Source organism: Alosa pseudoharengus, unplaced genomic scaffold, assembly GCF_046254945.1.
Source record: "Alosa pseudoharengus isolate Yale_2024_CS ecotype anadromous, Long Island Sound unplaced genomic scaffold, YU_APseudo_1.1 YU_APseudo_1.1_scf_1, whole genome shotgun sequence".
NCBI classification, from domain to species: domain Eukaryota; kingdom Metazoa; phylum Chordata; class Actinopteri; order Clupeiformes; family Clupeidae; genus Alosa; species Alosa pseudoharengus.
Window position 1 is genome coordinate 28,982,737 of NW_027468564.1, and position 24,648 is coordinate 29,007,384.

A 24,648-nucleotide genomic window follows, 5' to 3' on the forward strand; every position below is an offset into this window, starting at 1 on the left:
GGCGCCAGGGTGGTTCTATGCAAATTCCCTTATTTTGACGTCAGGATAAGGGAGCCAGAAAATGGCTCATAGAAGCCTGTGATTCCTGACACCAAAATCGTTCAACTGACTCACAGAAAACGGATGGATGGCTTTTTTTCGCGCTTGGAGTGTTATTAAGAGCTGTAGAGACCCAAATGGAGGTACAAAAGGATGCAAAAAGTGAAATTTGCATAATATGTCCCCTTTAACTAAAGAAACAATTTAAGGTATTATTTCTGTGCAACACCCTTAAATAAACCCCTTACCTAAGGAGAAATTAAGCCTTAAGGGTCATACTTCAGGGGAAAAACTTAAGGTGTTTTGTGTTTACCCTCACTATGCTTCGCAGTGGCACCATGCGAGCGTGTGAAAAAAGTCTCATCTGAAACACTGTCGCGCGGCGCAGCGTTACAAACTTTGTGTAGCCTAATCAAATACACCGGTATGGCGGTATATTAAAAATTCATATCATAACGAAAATATACACTGGTATACGGTGTGAACCGGTATACCGCCCAGCACTAGCAGAATTCATATTGGCATTGTTTTCCTGAAATATTCAAGGTCTTCCCTGGAAAAGACATTGCCTGGATGGCAGTATATGTTGCTCAAATCCTGTATACATCATTCAGAATTGATTGTGCTTTGCCAAATGGGCAAGATGCCCATGCTGTAGGCAGTAATGCTCCTCCACACCGTCATAGATGTTGGGTTTCGAACTGAGCACTAAAACAAGTTGGATAGGTTGGATGCTTGCATAGGCCCTCTCCTCTTTAGCCCTGATGACTCCATGATTTCCAAAAAGAATGGCAAACTTTGATTGGTCTAACCACAGGACCTTTTCCCATGTTACCTCAGTCCATTTAAACAAGCTCAGGGCCAGATGAGACGGTGGTATTTCCTGTATCATATCTCAATACGATTTTACCTGTTCATTTTGGCTGGAGTTTTTGAACTGAGTATCAAACTGTGCACATAGACAATGGTTATCCGAGGTTTTCCTGAGCCCATACAATGACAGGTCTGGAAACAGGTCTGGTGTTGATGCAGTGCCATCTGAGGTCCAAAAGACCACCGCCATCGAAATTTGTTTTTGAGCTCTTTCCCTTGTTTTCAGCATTTTGTTACCCCCGTCCCAACTTTTTGAAACATGTTGCTGGTATCAAATTCACAATTAACATATATTTTCCATGAAATAGTCAGATTTGTCATTTTCAACATGTTATATATTGTCTGTGTCCTTTTTGCAACTAAATATGAGTTTAAGAGATTGGCAGATTATTACATTCTGTTTTTATTCACATTTTACACAACATCCCAACTTTTTCTGTTTTGGGGTTGTATTTCTCATATTACATATGCTACAACACATCAACTGCAAAACTAATCCGACTCACGATGGTCTAATCCCAGCTCGCATTCCCTATTAGTGGGGAAACAATTCAACGCCTGGTGAATTCTGTATTACAATAATGTGAAGAGCCGAAATCAAAGGCACAATCAGGCTTGGCTGTTTACTTTGGGAAATTCCCTAAGAAATAGAACTAGGAATTCAAAACCTGTCTATAGACCCGTTCAACATGTGCGTTCCTTAGGCATTTCCAGTGGCACAGGAAACAACATTGAGCTAATGGTAACTTGGGGACAAACAACATTTTAAAAAGCAAGTTTTAACTTCAACATTTTGTATAGCATTACACTAAAGTCTGGTTCATTTTAATTTCTAAGTATCTGCATTGGTTTGAAACGTTTCAACCGGAAACCCTCTAGGAATAGATTAAAAGGGTCTATATCTGAAATAAAATGTTCCTTTTTACTTTGTTTCATCCTTGTTGATAAGTGCATCACATGGTTCATATCTCCTTCCCCAGTCCACCATAATGGTGTTCCAGGCTGTAGCTGAGTACAGGCTTCAGGCTAAGACTGTGCCAGGCAAAGATCTCCATGTGACCTTTGGCTCAACCGTCACTCGCACTACACCCGTCACATTGACTTTTACTCAGAATGAAGCTTTCAGACCTCGCACAGAAAAGGTGACTGTTGGTGACAGTGCAAACAGAAGCAATATATCAATACATTTACCACCATAATATATGTATGGAGCATTTTATCAGTTCATTAATTTATACAGATTTTTAACTGAAATTTAAAATATCTACCATAGGTAAAGTCATAATTACCAAAAAAGAGATTATTATACCTTTTTTTGTTAATCTTGCTTTCTCAGTTTCAGCTAAATGAAAAGATAACCATCACAGCCACAGGACAAGGCAAAGGCACACTCGTTGTAAGTTTAAGCTAAATAAACAAAATATGATCTTACAAAGTCTTTACCAATAAGGGACATTTTCAGCCCTTAAAACATATAAAATAATGACATCCATTTCCCTGGATACAAATGTTGGGGTTCAGAATGGTGACGGCCTCAGTATTTTTCCCCCTCTTCCTGCAGATGGAACGATTGTATTATGCTGAACCAAAGGCAGAAAATATGATGTGTAAAAATTTTGACCTGAATGTGACCCTGACAAAGGAAGCCAAAGGTATTCCTTCATGTACACACACACACACACATACACACACACACACAGCTCTGGAAAAAATAAGAGACCACTGCAAAATTATCAGTTTCTTTGATGTTACTATTTATAGATATGTGTTTGAGTAAAATGAACAGTTTTGTTTTATTCTGTCAACTACTGACATTTCTCCCAAATAAAAATATTGGCTGGTAGAGCATTTATTTGCAGAAAATGACAAATGATCAAAATAACAAAAAAGATGCAAACCTCAGATAATGCTAAGAAAACAAGTTAATATTAATTTATAAACAACACAAGTTTTAAGTAAGAGTTCAGGGTAACACTTTATAATAACTACACACAATTCATCATTTGTTAAGCATTTGTAAACTATTAGTAAATGTTGTGTTCATCATTTGTTAAGTATTGCTCATACATTATTTCTTCATTTGTACACATAGTCATAAATGGTTTGTCCGTAGTAAATAAGCCTATCTCAAAAATATGTTTGTAAATAGATGTTTTATACTTAGTAAATAATGCAACAATCATTTATACATGAGATACATTTCCCATTATAAATGGGGTTCAGGTCTGGAGATTGAACTGGTCTTGATCTGGTGGTCTTTCATCCACATCTTGAATGACTTAACTGTGGGCATGGAGCATTGTGCTGCTGGAAGTTTTCTTCCAGGATAACCATGTACGTGGCTTGATTAATGCGTCCTTCGCAGAGATGAATCTGCCTGATTCCAGCCTTGCTCTCATCACTGATCTTCCACCAAATTTCATAGTTGGTGTGAGACACTGTGGCTTGTAGGCCTCTCCAGGTCTCTGTCTAACCATTAGACGACCAGGTGTTGGGCAAAGCAGGTGATCACCTAATCAGTACCTCATTAAGTAGAATGAGTTGTGTTTGTGTTGGAATAGACTACATGCACAAATGGCTGTTCCTGTAAGCTCATGTATTTCTGGTGGAGCATTAACTGTGTTGTTAACACCATCTTCCGACACTGAATATCTTGTTAGCCCAACGTGATAATTCCCTAGTGCAACACCCAACCAGGTCCGTGCAGACACTGATTGCATTAACAATAGCTGCAGGTTCAAACACACCTGGCTCCACCGGAAGCAAACGAGTGCACAAAGAGCCTTTCGTGCTCGTAGCCTATTCAATAGACACTGGAATGGAATGGCTGTCATACATGTATGCTGATATCAAAAAAAAAATGCAGTGGTTTCTTAATTACTGTATTTCCAGAGCTATATATATATATATATATAGATATATATACACACACATACAAACACTCACACACACAAACACACACACACGCACGCGCACAAACACACGTACACTATGATATAGTCACTTATTGTATTATACATTCTTTGCCCTTACAATATTGTGTTACTTGTGCCTATATTTCTAGTTCAGTACCCTCAAGCCAACGAGAGTTATCTACTCACCATTAATGTCAAGTAAGTACCACACACCAGTACTGTTTTTATGAGGCATCAACATCAAGAGATGATAGAGATACAGAGATGGATGTACAGATTCAGCTAATACACACGCACACACACACACACACACACACACACACACACACACACATCACCATAACATTTTAAAGGATTTTTGAATTAATTATAGCGAACAGATAGCCTGACGTAGCCAACTCAGTTCTATTCAGAATTTTAGTCTGGAACTGGATAATTGTAGCCTGACATAGTCATACTCAATTTTAGTCAGAACTTCCCGACCTCAAATGTTGTGGGCGGGACTAAGTTCGAAATGGCACCCATGCTAGGATAATTGGGATGTGGTTATGGGACGTGTGACCGATAAAGGGGAAAAATGACTCTGCAAAGTCTTAATAAACAATTAATAAACAAAGTAGTGTTGATTTGTAGACCTACAATATAACCCATCTCTAAAATAGGCACTGCATTCTGAGTTTTTAATTCTGCCTTAAAATAGCTCATGGCTTATTTTTTCTACTTAGATCATCATTTAAGTTTGAAAGTGAATCATTAATCAGTGAATTATAAGCGAGTAGCTTATTTTTTACATGCAGTTTTTCATTGTCATTACGCGATCACGTTAATTTTAACAACACTGATAGGCTACACATTTACATTTCCAGGTCATTTCCGTCCCACCTGTCATCTGCGCCCCTCACTTTCACTGGGTTGAGGCCATCTAAAATCTCACAGTCACACCTTAATTATAATTTCTGGCTACATCCCTGCTGCACACAATTGGATAGACCTAACCAATCAGAGCAACGAAATAGCCTACCGTAAATCCTGTAGGAACAACAGCCAAAACATCCTTCTTCCTGACAAAGTCTAAGGTTCCGTATCATTGGTCCGACATCCCATTAGTCCGACATCCCATTAGTTCGAAAATGACCCATTGAGGAGAGATACCATAAGTCCGACATACCATTAGTCCGATGCATTGATGACTTTTAAGGAGGCTTGTGCTGTCATTAATGACCAAAATATTGACGCTACTTGTCAGTGTTGAGCTGTTCTCTATGCTCCTCTGTGTGTGAGTGAATGCGTAGGGGGCATATTGTGCATGTCTCCTCCTCTTACGTTATTTGGAATGCGCTCATTTGTGATGGGTTTTGTCGTAGGAAATAGACAGTCTGGATTTATTCATTAGTTAATTAAAGGAACACGCCACCCAAAATCAGTAGTAATATATGTTCTTACCTTAACTTTCACGAGTTGAGTCGTACCTCTCCCGCGTCGGTATGTGCACTCAAACGCTCTGGCGCGCGGCGCGAATGTGTTAGCATGTTGCTATGCTAGCGGGCTCTGCCGTGGCCATAGAGAGAGTAAGATGGCATTAATCAAACAAGATGGCATTAATCAAACACATTTTGACGATTTTCCTAGCCCATCAGCGCATCTCTAGTGTGTGTGCCTCTCTCTCGCTCAGAGGGGAGGGGGAGGCTGAGGGGTCGATCAAGCATGGATTCTAAACGCTGTGGTGGATAGGATCTACAATTAGGTGTTAATTAATATTACTACCTAGGTCGAAGTACTCCCAAGTGCTATTGCGCCAGACATTGTAGTTCTCCTGTTTATTCGCTTGGAAAATCGCCACATTTCATGTTGTGTGACGTACACATTTTTATCAACTACTCATGCAGCTGTATTTAAGTAGGGAAAACGTGGAGGTGTTTGAGTACTGCTATGTTCCTCTCTCTACGGCCACGGCAGAGCCCGCTAGCATAGCAACATGCTAACACATTCGCGCCGCGCGTTTCAGTGCACCTACCGGCACGGGAGAGGTATGACTCAACTCGTGAAAGTTAAGGTAAGAACATATATTACTACTGATTTTGGGTGGCGTGTTCCTTTAAGTATGTTTATGCATTGCATTGCCTAGAGTAACCAAAAGAGCGCGCCCTGAGCTATGACGTGGTCAGTTCACGTGTGAATAGAAAGTGAAACTGTGTGATTTGTATCTTTGGTCAGTATTCAGTAAAGTAAAAACACACTGTTTTCTACCGTCGTTCAACAGTAAACACGTAGAGACTCCTTCTTTCCGTCTTAGAGTGGTTAAGTGGATTAATACATTGAGAAATACTTACCGATAACAAGAAGGGAACTTTCGCCGCTACACATGGTTTATCCTCAGCCAGTTACAAGTCATCCATGCATCTCTACTGTGTATCGTCGGACTAATGGGATGTCAGACCAATGGGCTTCTTTTTTTTGGACTAATGGTATGTTGGAGTTATGGTATCTCTCCTCAATGGGTCATTTTCGGACTAATGGGATGTCGGACCAATGGTTCGTCCCCAAAGTCTAAAGCCTATTTTATGCTTCTGCGTCGAATCGACGGCGTACCCCCGCAGACCCCGGGTCGTCGCGAACCCCTCTCTGACCCCTTCGCTGTAGCTCGACGTGCACCTCCAAAAACTTGTAACTTCGCATCGAGGCGACGCAGACCGCAAGGACTGTGATTGGTCAACTCGTCCTGTGTATTGATAGTCAGTAGTGTTTCAAGCAGCCTACTGTGGGGAGTTAGCATCATGCTAGTTCACTGACATAAGCTTTGCAAAAAACTCAGACATATTTTGATTACAATGACGGGGTTATCCTTAACCCATTTAAGCCCAAATTTTTCCCAGACATGCAAATATGCAAATCATGTGTTATTAGCAACCCTTTGAAGTAATCAATAATTTTTTTTTTTTAAAAATGTAGAAAAGTAGATGAAAAAGTGAGTTTTATTACCGGTGGGATAATATGCGTATACTCAATTAAAGGTTGCTCAAATTGCTTTTTTGTTAAAATAAAGGTATTCTGACAGGACTTTTCAAACTGATATGAACACTGAGACCAATGGCAATGATAAATATGAAAAATATGTAAACATTGTTTATTTACCAGGAGCTTTGGCTCATTAAAATAGAACCCTGAATGTGTATGTCTGTGCGTGCGTGTGTGTGCGTGTGCGTATATATATATATATATAAAGTAGTGTTGATTTGTAGACCTACAATATAACCCATCTCTAAAATAGGCACTGCATTCTGAGTTTTTAATTCTGCCTTAAAATAGCTCATGGCTTATTTTTTCTACTTAGATCATCATTTAAGTTTGAAAGTGAATCATTAATCAGTGAATTATAAGCGAGTAGCTTATTTTTTACATGCAGTTTTTCATTGTCATTACGCGATCACGTTAATTTTAACAACACTGATAGGCTACACATTTACATTTCCAGGTCATTTCCGTCCCACCTGTCATCTGCGCCCCTCACTTTCACTGGGTTGAGGCCATCTAAAATCTCACAGTCACACCTTAATTATAATTTCTGGCTACATCCCTGCTGCACACAATTGGATAGACCTAACCAATCAGAGCAACGAAATAGCCTACCGTAAATCCTGTAGGAACAACAGCCAAAACATCCTTCTTCCTGACAAAGTCTAAGGTTCCGTATCATTGGTCCGACATCCCATTAGTCCGACATCCCATTAGTTCGAAAATGACCCATTGAGGAGAGATACCATAAGTCCGACATACCATTAGTCCGATGCATTGATGACTTTTAAGGAGGCTTGTGCTGTCATTAATGACCAAAATATTGACGCTACTTGTCAGTGTTGAGCTGTTCTCTATGCTCCTCTGTGTGTGAGTGAATGCGTAGGGGGCATATTGTGCATGTCTCCTCCTCTTACGTTATTTGGAATGCGCTCATTTGTGATGGGTTTTGTCGTAGGAAATAGACAGTCTGGATTTATTCATTAGTTAATTAAAGGAACACGCCACCCAAAATCAGTAGTAATATATGTTCTTACCTTAACTTTCACGAGTTGAGTCGTACCTCTCCCGCGTCGGTATGTGCACTCAAACGCTCTGGCGCGCGGCGCGAATGTGTTAGCATGTTGCTATGCTAGCGGGCTCTGCCGTGGCCATAGAGAGAGTAAGATGGCATTAATCAAACAAGATGGCATTAATCAAACACATTTTGACGATTTTCCTAGCCCATCAGCGCATCTCTAGTGTGTGTGCCTCTCTCTCGCTCAGAGGGGAGGGGGAGGCTGAGGGGTCGATCAAGCATGGATTCTAAACGCTGTGGTGGATAGGATCTACAATTAGGTGTTAATTAATATTACTACCTAGGTCGAAGTACTCCCAAGTGCTATTGCGCCAGACATTGTAGTTCTCCTGTTTATTCGCTTGGAAAATCGCCACATTTCATGTTGTGTGACGTACACATTTTTATCAACTACTCATGCAGCTGTATTTAAGTAGGGAAAACGTGGAGGTGTTTGAGTACTGCTATGTTCCTCTCTCTACGGCCACGGCAGAGCCCGCTAGCATAGCAACATGCTAACACATTCGCGCCGCGCGTTTCAGTGCACCTACCGGCACGGGAGAGGTATGACTCAACTCGTGAAAGTTAAGGTAAGAACATATATTACTACTGATTTTGGGTGGCGTGTTCCTTTAAGTATGTTTATGCATTGCATTGCCTAGAGTAACCAAAAGAGCGCGCCCTGAGCTATGACGTGGTCAGTTCACGTGTGAATAGAAAGTGAAACTGTGTGATTTGTATCTTTGGTCAGTATTCAGTAAAGTAAAAACACACTGTTTTCTACCGTCGTTCAACAGTAAACACGTAGAGACTCCTTCTTTCCGTCTTAGAGTGGTTAAGTGGATTAATACATTGAGAAATACTTACCGATAACAAGAAGGGAACTTTCGCCGCTACACATGGTTTATCCTCAGCCAGTTACAAGTCATCCATGCATCTCTACTGTGTATCGTCGGACTAATGGGATGTCAGACCAATGGGCTTCTTTTTTTTGGACTAATGGTATGTTGGAGTTATGGTATCTCTCCTCAATGGGTCATTTTCGGACTAATGGGATGTCGGACCAATGGTTCGTCCCCAAAGTCTAAAGCCTATTTTATGCTTCTGCGTCGAATCGACGGCGTACCCCCGCAGACCCCGGGTCGTCGCGAACCCCTCTCTGACCCCTTCGCTGTAGCTCGACGTGCACCTCCAAAAACTTGTAACTTCGCATCGAGGCGACGCAGACCGCAAGGACTGTGATTGGTCAACTCGTCCTGTGTATTGATAGTCAGTAGTGTTTCAAGCAGCCTACTGTGGGGAGTTAGCATCATGCTAGTTCACTGACATAAGCTTTGCAAAAAACTCAGACATATTTTGATTACAATGACGGGGTTATCCTTAACCCATTTAAGCCCAAATTTTTCCCAGACATGCAAATATGCAAATCATGTGTTATTAGCAACCCTTTGAAGTAATCAATAATTTTTTTTTTTTAAAAATGTAGAAAAGTAGATGAAAAAGTGAGTTTTATTACCGGTGGGATAATATGCGTATACTCAATTAAAGGTTGCTCAAATTGCTTTTTTGTTAAAATAAAGGTATTCTGACAGGACTTTTCAAACTGATATGAACACTGAGACCAATGGCAATGATAAATATGAAAAATATGTAAACATTGTTTATTTACCAGGAGCTTTGGCTCATTAAAATAGAACCCTGAATGTGTATGTCTGTGCGTGCGTGTGTGTGCGTGTGCGTATATATATATATATATATATATATATATATATATATATATATATATATATGAAAAAAAAATATATATATGTGTGTGTGTGTGTGTGTGTGTATATATATATATATATATATATATAATGTGCATACATATATATATGCGCACACACACACACACAGACCATACACTAACTCTCACAACTACATGCAGACACACACGCACGCACAGACATACACATTCAGGGTTCTATTTTAACGAGCCGAAGCTCCTGGTAAATAAACAACACACAGACACAAACACACACACAGACATACACACTCACACACACACAGATATACACACTCACACTCACACACACAGATACACACTCACACACATATACAAATACACACACACACACACAACAGATATACACACTCAGACACACACACAGACATACACACACACACAAACACACACACACACACACACACACACACACGCAAAGTGCATGTCGCGTGCAATGTGAAGTCCCCTTGAGTGTGTATGTGTGTGTGTGTGTGTGTGTGTTTGTGTCTGTGTGTGTGAGAGTGTGTATGTCTGTGTGTGTGTCTGAGTGTGTATATCTGTGTGTGTGTGTATTTGTGTGTGTGAGAGTGTGTATCTGTGTGTGTGAGTGTGTATATCTGTGTGTGTAAGTGTGTATGTCTGTGTGTGTGTTTGTGTCTGTGTGTGTGTGAGTGTGTATGTCTGAGTGTGTATATCTGTGTATGTGAGTGTATATCTGTGTGTGTGTATGTGTGTATGTGTGTATTTGTGTCTGTGTGTGTGTATGTGTGAGTGTGTATGTCTGTGTGTATGTGTGTGTGTGTATCTGTGTGTGTGAGTGTGTATATTTGTGTGTGTGTGAGTGTGTGTGTATGTCTGTGTGTGTGAATATGTGTATGTGTGTGTGTGTGTGTGTGTGTGTGTGTGTGTGCAAGTGTGTGAGAATATGTGAGTGTGTGTGTGTGTGTGTGAATATGTATGTGTGTGTGTGTGTGTGTGTGTATGTCTGTGAGTGTGTGTGTCTGTGTGTGTGAATATGTGTATGTTTGTGAGTGTATGTCTGTGTGTGTGTGTGTGAGTGTTTATATCTGTGTGTATGTGTGTGTGAGTATGTATGTGTGTGTGAGTGTGTGTGTATGTCTCTGTATGTGTGTATGTATGAGTATGTGTATGTGTGTGTGTTTGTAGGTGTAGAAGTATGTGTGCATCTAGATACAACATTCTATCCCACCGGTCACTATTGTGACCGTTAACATGTTTACTCATTCTGCAAACACACCAAAGACATTTGAATAATTATAAATGTATATATCATAACTAGACACCTTAAAGACCATGTGTACAAAAATATTTGTCCTATGTGTATTTTAACATACTTTAAAAACCTTTATTTGGGAGCTGTGAGGCCGTCATCCTCTTCTCAAGGTGCAACCAGGAAGTAAACAGCTCTGGTCATGTGACAATTTACTCAAAACATTTGACACTGCACACATTTCATTGAAACACTCTATTGTTTCAATATTTACTGAAAGAGTATTGGGATATTCCCCAGTTACAGTTTTAGAGGCTTATAAGTACATATTTTTTTTCGGTCACAATTGTGACCGATGGGGTGAAATGGGTTAAGTGTCTATATGTCAGTAACGTTTTGAAATTAGCACTTCGCCAGCAAGCAGTAGGCCTACTTTGTTAGCAGTTGTGCTAAAGTTGCTACCATAACTTAAACTTAACCTCAGACTTATTTGCTGGTTACAGTAACTAGGTCAATGGATTTTACTGTGTCTATTTCTCGATAGGCCTACTTTGTACAAAATCTAAGCAAGAAAATGAAATAAATTGCAGCGAGATGCAAAGCAACCCGACGCAGAACCATAAAATGGCACGACATGGTAGAGGTGGCAGCATAGCTACCTATGGAGTTGACGCAGCATAGCCATGGAGTTGACGCAGAAGCATGTTGAGCCCTTAAGTCTGAGGCCTAGGTACTAGGTACTATATACTAAGAATTACTGCCAAATTGCCGCCTGTTTCTGGCATTGTATGAAAAAAACAGATTGCACGTAGATGAAAACGCATTTTGCGTGTCACTGGAGAGCAGAATGGCTATCTGAGCTTTTCTTACTGATGCATATGCATTTATGGGAGGGCGAGGGAAAAGCGAGAGTATTGCGCAAACACAGGGGAGAATAGGTGCTAATAGCAATTGATTAGGATATTCGGTGAAATGTATGAAAACAACCCATGTTTTACGGTGGGCGGGCTTAAATGTGTTAAATGTCTGGCTTCCAGGCTAGCGATCAGGGGCGCGTTTCCCAAAAGCATAGTTGCTAACTTGTTAGCAACTTAGTTGGTTGGCAATGGGAAATTGCATTGCAACTATGCTTTTGGGAAACGCAAGGGAAACGCATGGTTCTCCATATCCTCATCTAACCTTTGCAAGTGGTATACTCTTTGTTTAGTGTATGTAGCCTACCTGTGCAAGGCTGTTGTGTTGGTGTAGCTCTGCATTTCACTGCGCTAGCTGGGGGAAAGTAAACAAAAACTCTATCGAGGGACGTCTCAGTAGATAAATCTAATGTTCATAGGGTTTTGTTTGCTAACATTTTGTAAATGTTACTGAGAAATATGTCTTTCATGTTTAAGTTCCTGACCGTAGTCAGTGCCTGTACTGGGGACATGTTTATGTGTAACACGGGGAGTGCTTTATTAAACGAGACACACTGGACATGCTGGTCTCCGCCTGAGTTCCTTCATAGTAATAACGCATGGTGTCAGAAGTTAAGAAGAGCTTGTGTAATCTTAAAAGACAAAAATTTTAACTCCAGAGCCTTGCGACAGAATAGAGGAAGATAAATCAGTAACAGGTCTTACCTTCACGAACGTGAACGTCATTCAGGCTGGCGTGTTCATAACTAGCCAAACCAAGGCTGGCTAGCATCCTGTGAACATTGGTTAGGAAGGAGAAAGATTGGATTAATTTCTCGAAGCTGCGCGGAGCGTGAGTAGAGGAGAGAGATCAAATAATCCATCAGAGGGAGCACCAGTAAAAGGAATGGACATTCCGTAAACAGTAGGCTAGTAGTAGCGATCTAGCTCCAGTCCAGGCCATGCTAAATAGACGTGAAAGAGACACGGAAAGTGAAAGTTTATTGGAGGATTCGCTCACGCTAGAGGATAACCAGCAAGAGGAAAGTGTAAGCCTACCAGAACGAGTAGAAACACACACATGGCCACCACAGCAGTACAAATATCTCCACCAGATAGTTTTGATTTTTCAAACTCAGCCAACTGGCCTAAATGGATAAGGAGATTTGAACGCTTTCGTATGGCATCAGGGCTGATTGATAAACCTGAGGAGTACCAAGTGAACTCTCTGCTGTATACTTTAGGAGATACAGCTGATGATATTTTGAGCCTTTTGCCATTGTCAGAAGAAGACAAAAATAAATATGACAAGGTGAGGAAGGCCTTTGAAGCCCATTGCGTAGGAAAACATAATGTAATTTATGAAAGAGCAAAATTTAACATGAGGCACCAGGAGCAGGGAGAAAGTGTTGAATCCTTTATATCATCAGTACACACTCTGGCTGAGAACTGCCAGTTTGGTGCACTCCGAGAAGAACTAATAAGAGACAGGATAGTTGTAGGGATCCTGGACAGAAAGCTATCTGAACGCTTGCAGCTAGATCCAAATTTAGATCTGGCCAAAGCAATTGCATGCGCACGTCAAAATGAGACTGTGAAAAAACAGCAGTCGGTGCTGCATGGCGAAAACACAGAACACAATGTGGACAGTATCAGGTACAAAGGAAAGGGGCCTAGACCTCAAAGAGGAAAATTTTCAAAAGGAGAGAAGCCACCTCAGTACAAGCGGGACAGCCCCTGTGAGAGAGAGTGCAAGTGGTGTGGCGGAACACAGCACCACCAATGGAAGGACTGTCCAGCAAAGGACGCAAGCTGCAGGAAATGTGAAAAAAAGGGCCACTACGCTGCGGTTTGCCGGTCCGCGAGAGCAGTCCACACCATCACACAGCAGAGAAGGCAGGAACAAAACAAGGAGGAGTATGAGTTCCTCGGATCAGTGACAGTCAGCACACGCTCATTGACAGAGTGGACAGAAACACCGTTTCAGCCTTTAACATTCAAGCTGGACACTGGCGTGGCAGTGACCGCCATTCCAACAGAGGTGTTCAAGGTGGAGCGCGACGGACCTCTCACAAAACCCAGCAAAGTCCTATATGGTCCGGGAAACAACATTCTGGAGGTCCAAGGCTGCTTTAAGAGCAAGCTGTCAGCGAAAGGTCACAGTGCAACACAGGAGGTGTCTGTGATGACAGGACTTTCAAAACCTTTACTTGGCTTACCTGCTATCGAAGCCCTGCACCTGATACAAAGAATCGAGGAAGTGAGAGACGCCCAAGAGGATTTTAAGACTGCATACCCGACAGTGTTCAGCGGATTGGGACGTCTCAAGGAGAACTACACAATCAAGTTGGAGAGGAACGCCACTCCATATGCCCTCTCTACGCCTCGACGAGTTCCAATCCCTCTACGAGGTGCGGTCCGCGAGGAGCTTGACCGCATGGAAGCAGCGATGGGAGTCATCTCAAAAGTCACACAGCCTACAGACTGGTGTGTGGGAATGGTCGTCGTTCCGAAAGCAAACGGGAAAATACGGATCTGTGTTGATCTCACCCACCTCAACAAATGGGTAAAACGAGAGCGACACATTCTACCGTCTGTCGATCTGACTCTGGCAAAACTGTCTGGAGCAAAGGTCTTTTCAAAGCTTGACGCACAATCCGGGTTCTGGCAGATACCTCTGGCCAGGGAGTCAGCGCTATTGACAACCTTTATAACTTTCTACGGCAGGTACTGTTTTAACAGGCTCCCTTTCGGAATCTCGTCGGCTCCCGAGCATTTCCAGGGCCGGATGTCTCAGATGTTGGAGTCACACGACGGCGTGCTCTGCCATGCTGACGACATCCTGGTTTTTGGAACAAACAAAGAAGAACACAACACACGCTTACATCAGGTACTACAAAAACTACAAGAGGAAGGGCTGACACTCAACGAGAAGTGCGAGTTTGGCCGGGACAGCATGATCTTCGTCGGCCACACGGTCACAGCTACGGGGATCGAGCCGGACCCTGGTAAAGTAAAAGCCATTATGGAAATGCCCGAGCCCCAGAACGTACAGTGGGTCCCCGTTAAGTTTGGACGGGTTCCTTCATGAATCACGCACCCCATTTTCTCAGCAGAAATGGCACAAACTGCAGTTGACACAAACAACCACAAGGTGTCACTTGGGTGCCACTACTATTTTTGATGCGACTGACTTACTGCTTCCATGACGCAGCGGGGGCACGGGAACTTAAATTGATCACGGTAGTTTAAGCTTACACTTGACAAAACATTCTAATATGAAAATGTAGATGCAATTGTTGTAAAATGGTGCAGCTCCTGTAAGAAAGCACCGTGTGCAGGGATGGAGAGAGAGAAAGCGAGAGGGGATATGTGTGTTAGAACTTAGCGTGTGGAAAAAGTATGTGCTGTTGAGACTGGAGCGAGTCATATTCAAAATAATGCAAAAAAAAGCAATTATCCTCATTCATTGCAACCAAAGCATGCCCGCTTGCCGACGTTCAAACAAAAAATATATCAAAGCACCTTTTGCGTTTGAATGTAGCACGAAAAAATGTTTAAACAGCTGGACAAATGATTTAGCTAATTGATTATATAACCTGTACACCAGCAATTGTTGAACATTTACCTGTACAAGAAAAAAAAAAGAAAAAAAAGTGTTTTTTTCTTTTCTTTTTGAGCACATCCGAATCCCAGGACATAACGCACTGGACCTTATAATAGCCTAGGCTCGAGATATAATTCCAAAGGGGGCAGATAGGGGCCACTGCACTTAAAACTTAAAAAGATGAAGCTTTCCGAACTTTGAAATTGCGATCAGTGACTGGCATCGGGTGAACGAAGCTTTTCGAAGTTGAACAGGCTATTAAAAACTATTTGCGCACCTCCATGTCACAGGAGAGACTGGGCTCTCCCTTCTATGAAAAAGACGTTAGGCTACCTGCAAACTGGCCTATGATTTCATTGCTGAGTTTGCGGCAAAGCAAGAAAATGTTTTTTTTCCTGAGTCAGGATATGGCGAGTCAGTGTCATTTATTTGTCCAATGTTAGCCTATAGATACAGACCAGTACATCTTATCAATAGTTTGAATGTCGTGTGTGTTTCTGCTCATTGACAAATACCGTTCAGCACAATGATTCATGCCCAATTAATTCCCCCTGTTAAAGTGTTCGCCTTTGTTACACTATTTGGTTTCGTGATGTAGCCTATGATAAACACCATATGGCCAAATATGTGACTCAGCTAATGTTATAGGCTATACAATTGAATTTCCCCTCTTAACTCATTGAATGCCAAGCTGTTTTTGGGAGCTTTGTCCTAGAGTGCCAGCAATCTATACCATTGCTGATGATTTGTGTACAGCCACAGCATATTCTGTGTTATAGCTATGAACACGTACAATAGCTCGATTAAAAGGTGAAACTTTAAGCTCTCAGTGCGTGCAAACCGTGTATTTCTACACGCCTCCGTTCCTGAGAAATCCCAAGCTAAACAGTGGCTAGTTTTCATCAAAATCGCTGTTTTTTTCTAGAAATGGAGATAAACGTCTTTCATGAAATATGAAGTGTTGCCTGTTACTTACTCGTGTAAACATTCCGTGAAGTGATCAGTGAGACCTGGCGAGACTGCCACCTCGTGATAGACCCACGAAAATGGCCTGGTTTTGACCTGACGTGCATGCATCACTGATTCGACCCAAAGCGGCAACCGAGTTATGATAAAATGTCCAGATAAAATGTCCAGATTCTCCGTTTTCATGAGTTTCACGATCGTCATATAGTTCATTTATATTCATCACAGAGTTCCCAAAATCACATATAAGGTGTATTAGAGTATCTAGTTTCGTAATTTAAAAAAAAAGCTAAAAACGTAATATTACGTTTTTGGCACTCAACACATGGGAAGGAAAAACGTAATATTACGTTTTTGGCACTCAATGAGTTAAAGGCAAGCTGGTGTAGCTTATTAGACTAGGCTACTATTAAAATACACCGACAGTAGCCTTGGCTATGTGTAGAGTAAGCTATCGCATGATTTCATGCACGTAAGTGAAAAGGGCCTTGCATCTGTCAAGTTCGCACAGGGCCTCGCATCCCCTTGCGACGGCCCTGCAGCTCCTCCTAAGACAGCGAGGGAAAAGTTAAAATACGTGATAAACCCGGGAAAAGTTGACAGGTTTGTTTCGGTCCCGGTGATTATTTGTGAAATTGTGCAAACGACAGCCTTTTCAAGGCACTTCAAGGAAGGAGTCATAGCATGCAAGCTCCCAAATTGACCCAGTAGCCTAAGGCATCAATAAATTGTTGGGACTGGGGAGGGTCATGCGTTTTTTCTCAATCACTTTGGAGGGTCATAGAAAAAATTCTTGCTGGCGAGGGAGGGTCACGTCTTTTTTGACTAACGCTCCCAAAACTCCTCCGGTAGCCCCTTAATTAAATAAATAACGAACAGTCCCTAATTGATTAATAGCCTAGGCCTACACCAGCAATTGTTGAACATTGACCTGTACAGGACATTGACAGTAGCCCAGCCTAACAAGCAAATGTTGCAAAATACATCAAAAGACGCAATTAATCAGAAATAAATAATGTAATCTGCATCGCTTTATTTAACAAACTGCAAGCAACAAGAGCATTGAGTTCGCTGTAAGGCCAAACCCAAGAGCAAAGCCTATCTGTTAAGGCAGTCGATAGGCTATATAACGAGCTGTGTGCCTGGAAAGACGATAGATGACGGCTCTGGTCATCCCATACCCTCCCCCCACTTCCTGTAGCCTACCATTATGAAGGCCTGTAGCCTAAAACGACTTGTTGCCGTTTTGTGACATTAACCCTTAGAACCCTAAGCTGTTTTTAGGGCATTTTCACTACCTTTATTCATAAGGATTTATTCTGGTCATTGTAAGTGCCACACACATATATTATATATTGTTTTTTTCAGGAGAGTCTGGGCTATTCAGATCTGCCATCATTTCATGTATTGATACTAGCATTGATTTTATTTTGATTTTTAAAGAATTAAAATATAAAAAGTGTATTATAAAAATTCTTATATTTCGACATGTATCTCACCACAGCAAGCTCACAGCTCTACATGCATTTCATGTGTGTGTAGGGCAGACTGTCCTGAATCGGGCAATATAATTGCCATGTTGGAGGGACACTCTGGGGCTGAGCAATTTACAGAAATATTTGCTGTGTGATTTACGGAAATAAATGCCATTTTTTATTTAGTGATGAAAAATGACCTTTCTGCGCTCCATATCTGTGAAACGAACTGATCTGACCTGACTTGACCCGAGGTTGCGTGTTAGCCTGCGTGCCTGTGTGTATGCAGTCATAATAATTCTCAACTTTTTACTGCATTGCCATGAACAAAGTAAAGGCAAAAAAGGTGTTTATTTGTTGAACAAATTGGGATGCAATGTGAGCCTTGAATTGGATGCCATGCAGGAATATTCAAATGCAGAGCAAAGGACCCTTTTACATTTCACTACATGTAAAATGTATGTGACAAATAAAAGCACTTGACTTGACTTGACTTGAATTTGCTAGGATCTCAAAACCGGAATATGAACATGCTTTGCCATAGAGAAACACATGATAGCATTGGATTATAAACATGCTTTGCCACAAGAACAGACAAAAACGTGGGGTAAGTCCAGCTATATGAAGTTATTATTTTGCTGTCACTTCGTCTGTTTTATAACCCAGAAGGATGTACTTGGTATCAAATGATAGCTCTGAGTCTCCTCTTTCATCTGACATGCGTGGCATATCTATGCGATCACGGGTCCGCGAGTAATTCAAACGAGAGTAATGAGTGTGCAGCGTTGGTTTGTGTACATGACGTTATTATTTTGCATTCACTTCGTCTGGTTTTATAAGCCAGAAGGATTGATAAACATTGTACCAATGGATAGCCCTGTGCCCCCTCTTTCATCTGATATGCTTGCCATATCGATGTGATCACAGGTTCGCGAGTAATTCAAACTAGAGTAATGTGTGTGCAGGTGAACGCAGAGAAGTATATGTAAATATGATGCAATTTGATTTAATTTCATGATTTTTTTTTATTTTCATACTTGATCGTACAGACAAGTGTGTAGTCTCGTTGGAAAGCCCCACTTCTGCTCTGTCGTGCAATAAAGGTTTCATCTCGCTGCGATGAACCGTTCCGGAGCAATGTAACAGAGAAGAAAGGGTGTGTTTTTTGACGCACTTTGCGTCAATCGGGTTCTAAGGGTTAAGCTTTTTCACGTTAAGCCCCCCTCCCCCATCCCCTTCTTTATAAGCAATGGGGGAGCGCGGGGCACAAAGTAACACTTTTTAGTAGACAAAGGAGGGTTCTCCACGCTTCTGTCGTTTGGCCACAATCCGTTGCAACCAGGCCAGGACAGATATTTTAGAGAGGAGGAGAGACGCCGATGCAGCTCAGATGTCTTCTTAATTTTCTTTATTCTTTAGTAAAAGGTGCAGAACATTATTAAAATTTGACTAACATTTCGATGTGTCGATGTTTTTGACTAACGAACATCGAAACGTTAGTCAAAGTTTAATAATGTTCTGCACCTTTTACTAAAGAATAAAGAAAATTAAGAAGACATCTGAGCTGCACCGGCGTCTCTCCTTCTCTAACACTTTTTGGCTTTGGCTAAATATTTCTAAAATCATTTGAGTTTCACTAGTCACATGTTTTAACAAGCAACACTTGTTATTGAACTAATAACAGACGTGTGTCGAAAATTGACTTTATTTTCCATACGGAGAAATAACATATGCAGAGTCTAACCAAGGTCAATCTTGCCAAAAAAGCCCTCAAACCTGAAAACACATGAGGCAAAAGTGCAAAACATCACAAAACTAACTAAACTAACACGCGCATATTTTTGTATTGCAATCATTGTAGCCTACAGTTGTAACAGCGCGTAACAGTCGTTTTACTCCCCGGATGCGCTCATTATAAAGAACGTTTAACGTGTCCCAAAAACAGCTATCAATTAATCACCAAACGTCTTATAAACAAGTATTGCCAGGAGCAACACCTTGCAAAAAATGATAACAATAGGCCTAGGCCTTTATATGGCTCTGCTCCTGCCTAGATTCGAACTCAGAACTGCCTGAAAGTTGCAGACCTGTTCTGGAAATACGTGCATTAACCTACTCGACCGTCAGACAACGCTATCTGCTTCGAGTAGGCCTATTGGGTAGGACTGTAGCCTACACTGGTTGCTGTGGCACAGTCTTGAGTGACCGAATTCGTTTTTCTTTGTCATATGAATGCTGTCATTTTGTTAACATTACTGTTAACCCTTAGAACCCTAAGCTGTTTTTAGGGCAATTTTACTACCTTTAATCATAAGGATTTATTCTGGTCATTGTAAGTGCCACACACATATATTATATATTGTTTTTTTCAGGAGAGTCTAGGCTATTCAGATCATTTCATGTATTAATACTAGCATTGATTTTATTTTGATTTTTAAAGAATTAAAATATAAAAAGTGTATTATAAAAATTCTTATATTTCAACATGTATCTCACCACAGCAAGCTCACAGCTCTACATGCATTTCATGTGTGTGTAGGGCAGACTGTCCTGAATCGGGCAATATAATTGCCATGTTGGAGGGATACTCTGGGGCTGAGCAATTTACAGAAATATTTGCTGTGTGATTTACGGAAATAAATGCCATTTTTTATTTAGTGATGAAAAATGACCTTTCTGCGCTCCATATCTGTGACATGAACTGATCTGACCTGACTTGACCCGAGGTTGTGTGTTAGCCTGCGTGCCTGTGTGTATGCAGTCATAATAATTCTCAACTTTTTACTGCATTGCCATGAACAAAGTAAAGGCAAAAAAGGTGTTTATTTGTTGAACAAATTGGGATGCATTTTGCCATTGTCAGAAGAAGACAAAAAGAAATATGACAAGGTGAGGAAGGCCTTTGAAGCCCATTGCATAGGAAAACATAATGTAATTTATGAAAGAGCAAAATTTAACATGAGGCACCAGGAGCAGGGAGAAAGTGTTGAATCCTTTATATCATCAGTACACACTCTGGCTGAGAACTGCCAGTTTGGTGCACTCCGAGAAGAACTAATAAGAGACAGGATAGTTGTAGGGATCCTGGACAGAAAGCTATCTGAACGCTTGCAGCTAGATCCAAATTTAGATCTGGCCAAAGCAATTGCATGCGCACGTCAAAATGAGACTGTGAAAAAACAGCAGTCGGTGCTGCATGGCGAAAACACAGAACACAATGTGGACAGTATCAGGTACAAAGGAAAGGGGCCTAGACCTCAAAGAGGAAAATTTTCAAAAGGAGAGAAGCCACCTCAGTACAAGCGGGACAGCCCCTGTGAGAGAGAGTGCAAGTGGTGTGGCGGAACACAGCACCACCAATGGAAGGACTGTCCAGCAAAGGACGCAAGCTGCAGGAAATGTGAAAAAAGGGCCACTACGCTGCGGTTTGCCGGTCCGCGAGAGCAGTCCACACCATCACACAGCAGAGAAGGCAGGAACAAAACAAGGAGGAGTATGAGTTCCTCGGATCAGTGACAGTCAGCACACGCTCATTGACAGAGTGGACAGAAACACCGTTTCAGCCTTTAACATTCAAGCTGGACACTGGCGTGGCAGTGACCGCCATTCCAACAGAGGTGTTCAAGGTGGAGCGCGACGGACCTCTCACAAAACCCAGCAAAGTCCTATATGGTCCGGGAAACAACATTCTGGAGGTCCAAGGCTGCTTTAAGAGCAAGCTGTCAGCGAAAGGTCACAGTGCAACACAGGAGGTGTCTGTGATGACAGGACTTTCAAAACCTTTACTTGGCTTACCTGCTATCGAAGCCCTGCACCTGATACAAAGAATCGAGGAAGTGAGAGACGCCCAAGAGGATTTTAAGACTGCATACCCGACAGTGTTCAGCGGATTGGGACGTCTCAAGGAGAACTACACAATCAAGTTGGAGAGGAACGCCACTCCATATGCCCTCTCTACGCCTCGACGAGTTCCAATCCCTCTACGAGGTGCGGTCCGCGAGGAGCTTGACCGCATGGAAGCAGCGATGGGAGTCATCTCAAAAGTCACACAGCCTACAGACTGGTGTGTGGGAATGGTCGTCGTTCCGAAAGCAAACGGGAAAATACGGATCTGTGTTGATCTCACCCACCTCAACAAATGGGTGAAACGAGAGCGACACATTCTACCGTCTGTCGATCTGACTCTGGCAAAACTGTCTGGAGCAAAGGTCTTTTCAAAGCTTGACGCACAATCCGGGTTCTGGCAGATACCTCTGGCCAGGGAGTCAGCGCTATTGACAACCTTTATAACTTTCTACGGCAGGTACTGTTTTAACAGGCTCCCTTTCGGAATCTCGTCGGCTCCCGAGCATTTCCAGGGCCGGATGTCTCAGATGTTGGAGTCACACGACGGCGTGCTCTGCCATGCTGACGACATCCTGGTTTTTGGAAGAAACAAAGAAGAACACAACACACGCTTACATCAGGTACTACAAAAACTACAAGAGGAAGGGCTGACACTCAACGAGAAGTGCGAGTTTGGCCGGGACAGCATGATCTTCGTCGGCCACACGGTCACAGCTACGGGGATCGAGCCGGACCCTGGTAAAGTAAAAGCCATTATGGAAATGCCTGAGCCCCAGAACGTACAGTGGGTCCCCGTTAAGTTTGGACGGGTTCCTTCATGAATCACGCACCCCATTTTCTCAGCAGAAATGGCACAAACTGCAGTTGACACAAACAACCACAAGGTGTCACTTGGGTGCCACTACTATTTTTGATGCGACTGACTTACTGCTTCCATGACGCAGCGGGGGCACGGGAACTTAAATTGATCACGGTAGTTTAAGCTTACACTTGACAAAACATTCTAATATGAAAATGTAGATGCAATTGTTGTAAAATGGTGCAGCTCCTGTAAGAAAGCACCGTGTGCAGGGATGGAGAGAGAGAAAGCGAGAGGGGATATGTGTGTTAGAACTTAGCGTGTGGAAAAAGTATGTGCTGTTGAGACTGGAGCGAGTCATATTCAAAATAATGCAAAAAAAAGCAATTATCCTCATTCATTGCAACCAAAGCATGCCCGCTTGCCGACGTTCAAACAAAAAATATATCAAAGCACCTTTTGCGTTTGAATGTAGCACGAAAAAATGTTTAAACAGCTGGACAAATGATTTAGCTAATTGATTATATAACCTGTACACCAGCAATTGTTGAACATTTACCTGTACAAGAAAAAAAAAAGAAAAAAAAGTGTTTTTTTCTTTTCTTTTTGAGCACATCCGAATCCCAGGACATAACGCACTGGACCTTATAATAGCCTAGGCTCGAGATATAATTCCAAAGGGGGCAGATAGGGGCCACTGCACTTAAAACTTAAAAAGATGAAGCTTTCCGAACTTTGAAATTGCGATCAGTGACTGGCATCGGGTGAACGAAGCTTTTCGAAGTTGAACAGGCTATTAAAAACTATTTGCGCACCTCCATGTCACAGGAGAGACTGGGCTCTCCCTTCTATGAAAAAGACGTTAGGCTACCTGCAAACTGGCCTATGATTTCATTGCTGAGTTTGCGGCAAAGCAAGAAAATGTTTTTTTTCCTGAGTCAGGATATGGCGAGTCAGTGTCATTTATTTGTCCAATGTTAGCCTATAGATACAGACCAGTACATCTTATCAATAGTTTGAATGTCGTGTGTGTTTCTGCTCATTGACAAATACCGTTCAGCACAATGATTCATGCCCAATTAATTCCCCCTGTTAAAGTGTTCGCCTTTGTTACACTATTTGGTTTCGTGATGTAGCCTATGATAAACACCATATGGCCAAATATGTGACTCAGCTAATGTTATAGGCTATACAATTGAATTTCCCCTCTTAACTCATTGAATGCCAAGCTGTTTTTGGGAGCTTTGTCCTAGAGTGCCAGCAATCTATACCATTGCTGATGATTTGTGTACAGCCACAGCATATTCTGTGTTATAGCTATGAACACGTACAATAGCTCGATTAAAAGGTGAAACTTTAAGCTCTCAGTGCGTGCAAACCGTGTATTTCTACACGCCTCCGTTCCTGAGAAATCCCAAGCTAAACAGTGGCTAGTTTTCATCAAAATCGCTGTTTTTTTCTAGAAATGGAGATAAACGTCTTTCATGAAATATGAAGTGTTGCCTGTTACTTACTCGTGTAAACATTCCGTGAAGTGATCAGTGAGACCTGGCGAGACTGCCACCTCGTGATAGACCCACGAAAATGGCCTGGTTTTGACCTGACGTGCATGCATCACTGATTCGACCCAAAGCGGCAACCGAGTTATGATAAAATGTCCAGATAAAATGTCCAGATTCTCCGTTTTCATGAGTTTCACGATCGTCATATAGTTCATTTATATTCATCACAGAGTTCCCAAAATCACATATAAGGTGTATTAGAGTATCTAGTTTCGTAATTTAAAAAAAAAGCTAAAAACGTAATATTACGTTTTTGGCACTCAACACATGGGAAGGAAAAACGTAATATTACGTTTTTGGCACTCAATGAGTTAAAGGCAAGCTGGTGTAGCTTATTAGACTAGGCTACTATTAAAATACACCGACAGTAGCCTTGGCTATGTGTAGAGTAAGCTATCGCATGATTTCATGCACGTAAGTGAAAAGGGCCTTGCATCTGTCAAGTTCGCACAGGGCCTCGCATCCCCTTGCGACGGCCCTGCAGCTCCTCCTAAGACAGCGAGGGAAAAGTTAAAATACGTGATAAACCCGGGAAAAGTTGACAGGTTTGTTTCGGTCCCGGTGATTATTTGTGAAATTGTGCAAACGACAGCCTTTTCAAGGCACTT

The 24,648-nt window shown here is 41.8% G+C and overlaps 1 pseudogene; it reads left to right on the forward strand.

Annotated features, from left to right (window-relative positions):
* LOC143118168 (complement C3-like) overlaps nt 1-24,648 on the forward strand; it is a 122,393-nt pseudogene that overhangs the window by 73,988 nt on the left and 23,757 nt on the right.